Below are 6000 nucleotides of genomic sequence, written 5' to 3'. Positions count from 1 at the left end.
AACTGGAAATTGCATTGTAGATAGTGCGTCTTCGGATGTTGAATGGGAAATACAAGTATCATTCAATGCAACCAACTTTCACACCTTACCCTTGAAAGAGAACTCAGCCATGGAGGGAACCAGAAAGGTGATAGAATCACTGTCATTCAGTCTTGAGACTGGAATTTAAGGCCTTTCTAATGTTACAGACTTGAGTGGAGAAACAGACTTCAGCAGGCGAAACTCAACACCTTGGTTTACGCTGAAAGTCAAACATGGTCCTTCTGATCTTAAAAGGTGTGAGTCAGCATCATATCACAGGAAAAGAAAATGCACTCGATGTCCATTCATTGCACATTGAACTCTGCACTCTTATTGTAGCCCTGAAATTCTGGCACTCTTAGTTAGTTTGAAATATCTTACAATTTGAATTTTTTAATTCTTACAGCCTCATTCCCACAGTGAGAGCAAAACAAATGTCAGCAGCATATATAATTATAAAATAATGTGGAGAAATAACTTCCTGTGCAAAGACCGGTGAATTATTTTGCTCTCTGTCAACCAGCAGGCATTTATTTTGCTTCCACCTTTCTTACTGTTTGTTACTGCTTGTGTTACCTTCTCTAGTTTGATGTTAAAAAAAGAACACAAAAAGAAATCTAGAAGAGCTGGTCGTCACAAAAAGAGTTCAGACCTTGCAGAGGGTATTTATAATATATGGCAGTCAGCTCCCCTTTTAATCATAGTCCAAATAAAAAAACCACAAAGGAAGATATCAAGGTGGAATAGAGATTACTTAACCAAGGGAACTCCCTTCCTCTTTCCTTTCTTATCATACGCATTAAGATCATTATTTCATTTTGAGACGTAAAAGCTGTGTTGCCCCTAGTTTCCATTTGCTTTGAGTCTTGGATAAACATAGCTGGATTTATACATGTGGTATAATCTCTGCAAACTCAGTATATCATTAATTTCATTCGACATTTTACACATTTTTAAACAGTGTTTTGTGACATGGTTGTTCTCATGCAATACATTCAGAAAACTCTCACTGCTTTTTCTATTTGTTTGTTTTTCTTGGTAAGATAACTCATTGTGGATTTCAGTTACAGGGATGATTAACATAGATTTTCCTCCCTTTATCATGTGAATGTTTAAACTTGCCTTTACTTTGAGTAATATTTTATCTATATTTTACTTCATAAAATCATAAAATGGCTTGGGCTGGAAGGGACATTAAAGACCATCTAGTTCCTACCCCCCTGCATGGGTAGGACCCTTGCAGTAGACCAGGTTGCTCAAAGCCCCATCCAGCCTGTCAACTTGTCACTAAATCTTGCCTTCCCTACCCATTGTAAATAATTTCTCAGCCTTAGCATATCCAAAATGTAAATGACAAGTTATGGTTTTGTTTCCAAATAAAGATTTTATTGCACACTTTGCATCACTTCCTGTAAAGGAAGGACTAGAGTTGTTACTGAGATGACTCTCATGGAAACCGAAGGCAAACTGGCCGTGGAACTTCTCAGAATTTTTGCTGAGGAGAAGAAACATATCAATATTCTTCCTATACACTTTTTTCTCTTTTTATGGTGGGTAAGAACAAAACTGATAAAAGCTTGAAGTCTTGTCTGCTTTTTTTTCCTTCTTGGCACATTTTAAAATAATCCTCCTAAACTTTATTTTGTATACATTTCTTCATAACCTAGCATATCCCCATAGGAAGGATCCCAAGGAACCCTAGGGGTTCCTGTCCCAAGGAACACTTGGAGCTGCAGCTAAAAAATAAAGTGAATGCAAAGATAAGGGTCTCCCAGCATGTACCCTCTGAATTGTTTTATGAGTTTTATTTTCAGGCCTGAATCCACCTGAACATCTGTCAGCACAAAATACACTTGTGGGAAGCCACACTTACTGAAAAAAAGCATTAGCTGAACTTGGCAGAAGCTTCTCATTTAAGAACAACTGAAAATGAGGCACAAAGTTTGCAGTCTTTTACCTCATATATCTGCTTCAAAAGAAGCACAGACAATGTCAACAGTACTTTGTCAATAGATGCTGGTCCACTGCTGCCTGAATTTGTCAGGTTTTCAACAAGCTCATTGTGAGTAGTGGGAAAGCAGCTCTCAGTGCAGACAGAACTAGAACCCTCGCAGTCTGGCCACTCTTCCTATAGTCTGACATTTCAGGAATTATAATGTCAAAATTTCAGAAACTGCAATAGGGAATAAGCTGTCTGTTCAGTCATGCACAATGAAAAGGAAGCTATTGTCAATAATACCATACAGTTCTTTTTCCTTCTATAGCTCTTCCACTTGACAAAGAAAATCATCCTCTTGACTCTCCTAGATGTGTGCAAATCTATATAGCATGCCACAGAATGTGGCACCCTTTAACTCCTATGCTGAATGTCTTTTATTTTAACTGTTATGCTGAATGCACACTTTATGAGTTTTCAAGAGGACATTTAACTACTACAGATTTACTGTAAAAAAGCCCCAGAGTAAAACTGCAAATGAACCAGCAGAGATACTGAAAAACACTTCCAACTATATCTTGCAAAAATACTACACTTGGATGAAGCTTTCTGTATGGAGAAACAAGGAGTTCAAGGCTGCCTTTTGTTAAGACTACTGATTTACATGACTTTTTTGTCCAAGAATTAGGTTTTTAGGGCTCAAGATTTCATGTTTCCCAGTTCCAGGCTTAGAAAGTTTCATGTTGACAAAAAATTGGCTGGTTAAGCAAAAGCCAGGTTATAGCGATGGCACTTGAGCAAATTCTAGCAAATACTTGGAATTCATAGGTGTTTTACCTCAAGTATTAAGGTTATTACTAAAGTACAACAGGAAAATTAAATGGGTCTTCTCTTTAAGGCAGAGGGGGCAGGCTTGATTAGGATGACAACCTGTCCTCAGTAAGGTCAGTAAGGTACAGGAACTGTTACAGAGCAGAAAACAGAAACTGGGTTCTGCTACTGACCTGCTGAGCAATCGAGATCCTTTCATCACCTCCTCTGCCTTAGTAATTCCAGTAAATTGTTAGTAATGCTATCCTCTTAATAAAGCAGGTTAAGAACAAGTGTTGGATCAGAGCAGACTTTAATCCTGTAACTTAACGGCTCCATTTTGATTTGGGTTTTATGCTGAACTGTGAGGTCTGACTGAAGATGCTGTAGTTAAATTTGGCTATAAAAGCTGTCTCTTACTAAGCTTATGCTTAAATTTAGAAGGAACAAAGTTCCATAGATCTTTCATGTGAAAATTTTCCCAGCTTCTACATTTGTATCTGGTTTTTTCTGTTTTTTTCATACTTGCATTTCTGCCCCAGGGTGTCTTAATGGGGGCTGATTGGTTTGTGCCCACTTTATGCCTGCTGCAACCGTCCCTTACCCAAACTCCAAGGGGCATTTGTCTGTAAGCATTCTTAGATAATGTGTATCAGTATTACACATGGTGCCCATGCTTCAAAAATTCATTATGCTGACTGTTATGACACTCTCAGAAAAGCCAGAGGATGGAGGGCTTTCATCCCTCCTCAGGAGGAGAGGGGAGCTAGATTGGTTTGCATCCACAAAGGATGAATAGGCTTCTGTATTAAAGGGAAGAAGGGGCTGGTATCTTTTACCCTCCCATCCTTCTGGCACAGAGGTGGGAAGAGAAATAAAAAGGAAGGATCTCAGGGACCCAGCTACAGTTTTGTACTGCCACAAAGATACCTTGTTAGCCCACCCAACTGAATGCTTAATAAGGCACTGTGCACTGCATGTAAAGGGGTTTAGAAAATGCACCTAGCAGGAGGCAGAGGGTCTCTAACACACGCTCCAAGCTGGCAACACTTCTGGTTCCTTCCACAGAAGACAATTCTGCCTGTGTAGGCTCATTATGTTCATGGTGGTTGGTTTTGGGTGGAGTGGTATTGAGTAAGCGAGTAGTTATGGATACCACTGAGGTATCTGCCTTTCCCCGTGTCTTGCAGGTGATTGTGGGAGAATGGATCGGGGTTATGTGCTGTGGCAAACAGGAACCAAAAGATTGTACGTTGCCACATTTAATTATTAGTCACCTAAATTCCTTTTGCCTCTAGGTCTGTGTTGTTAGGAAGCAAGGGTAAGCATAAAAAAAAACCAACACAACAACACAAAGGTTTAAGCTTGGATATGCAGGTAACATGGAAACAAATACTTACCTGACTGATTCAAGAGACTGAAGAAATTATGACCTATTAAATGAGGCATCACTCTGACATGGCATTATTCCAATATGGAGCCCTAGGGTAATGGTCTCTGAGCCCATGTTGGGCTATGATCAGGAAAGGATTTTGGGAATGAAAATCTCTCAGGTTGGAAATGGATTTCCATAGGACCTGTGCGATACCCTGTATTCAGGCACGCACATTTGTTTTGACTTTTCTTTTTCTAATCGCAAATAAAGTCTGGATTTTAAGAACAAGGAATGAATAAATCTCATCTTTACCCTTTTCCATCTCCCAAATAAATCCATGAATGCCACTTAGGGTGCCAAGAGAGCTGCAAAAGCTGGGTTTTTACACCACCCATTGCTTGGAAACCTTGTGCTTGGAAGCCTACCCAAAACACTGTGATAATATGGTCTGGTTCCTCTCTAGTATCATCCTACAGAATAAGCCATAAATACTAGCATAAATTTATTGTTTAACAGAAAAGAGCATAGAAAGTGTGCTCACGGGTCATATTTTGTTAAATTAACCTGATTCAAGCAAATCTTAGTGGAACTTTTCCACCTGAAAATGGAGGCCGTATCTCTTTCACAAAGATGTTTAATCCCAAGGCCCTTTTTTTAAAAGCCGTCCATCTAAGACTGTTTCTCCACACTCACCTCCTGTTGCAAGCTGAGCCTCATGGCTCCCTTTTGATGGTAAGGCCTCCTCTAATTCCTGAAGATCAAGCAACAGTGAAAGAATATAACCATGAATTCGCTCAGCCTCCCACTCAGTTCCCCTCCCCTTTCTCCCACAGACCCGATGAAGTAATGATTCTTTAATGTGGCACTACCACTTGCTGCCTAGTGGATTCTGTGAGGGAAGACACCATTTGGATCTTCTCCAAAGCAGAAACTGTATTGTTAGGGCTGGCCTTTTTGTTACCATCCCTTGGTATTTCCCAGGCTCTCCTGTCCTCTATATATTTTCTATTTAATGGGTTGTTATTCACCTCATTCAGTACCTCCCGTGTTCCCATCCTATGCCTTTTCTGATCAGCCCAGAGCTGTCTGAAGTGGGGATGTTGCCGACAGCAGCCCGGGTACAGGCTGCACAATTTCCTTATTCTTACAGTCAGCTGCATGCTATTGCCGGCATTGAGGAAGAGCCGCGTCCTCCAGGCTGTTGCCCATGACTATGTAAATACAATGTGCGACCAGCCCAGCGAGGAGATGCTGTGGGAGGCCAGCAGCTCCCGCAGAGCTGGCAGACACTTTATCTGCAGGAGTGCATTCATGGATGAGGGGGGAGAAACAAGAGGCAGACATAGACTTCGTCATTTTTGTATTCCTGTAAATAGTTAGGCTACTTGGACGATCTTTTTTTGTCTTCATGAAAGATCAAGGCCATGTGAAGCATACCCTTTGCTTTCTGGTTTCCGAGCTTGAATTTGCAAACTTTTCTCTCCTGCTCTCTTGCTGAAAATGTGCTCTCAATACACAAAGCAACACTGTTTTTTGTTAAATAATAGTATGTCCCGATTTTACACTTCAAGAAACGTACCAACTACTGCAAACTATATATTAAACTCGAGAAGCACCAGTGCCCACCATTACAATAAACTGGCTCCAGGGGCCCTGGCCTGGAGGCACGGGCAGCAGGGCACTCGGTGAGCCCCTGCACGGCAGCCCTCCCTCAGACTCCTTCCGCTCGGCCGGACACCTTCCCCGAGCCATTCGCCGCCTTGAGAAGAGCCGTGTCCGCCGAGCGGCACCGGGCGGGGCCCTGCCCGCCGCTGGGCCCCCGGCGTGACTGTCTGCGGCCGCAGGTGCGGGCGTGGCG

This window comes from Heliangelus exortis, chromosome 3 (assembly GCF_036169615.1).
Source record: "Heliangelus exortis chromosome 3, bHelExo1.hap1, whole genome shotgun sequence".
In the NCBI taxonomy this organism is placed as follows: domain Eukaryota; kingdom Metazoa; phylum Chordata; class Aves; order Apodiformes; family Trochilidae; genus Heliangelus; species Heliangelus exortis.
Note: the sequence above shows the minus strand (reverse complement) of the source record.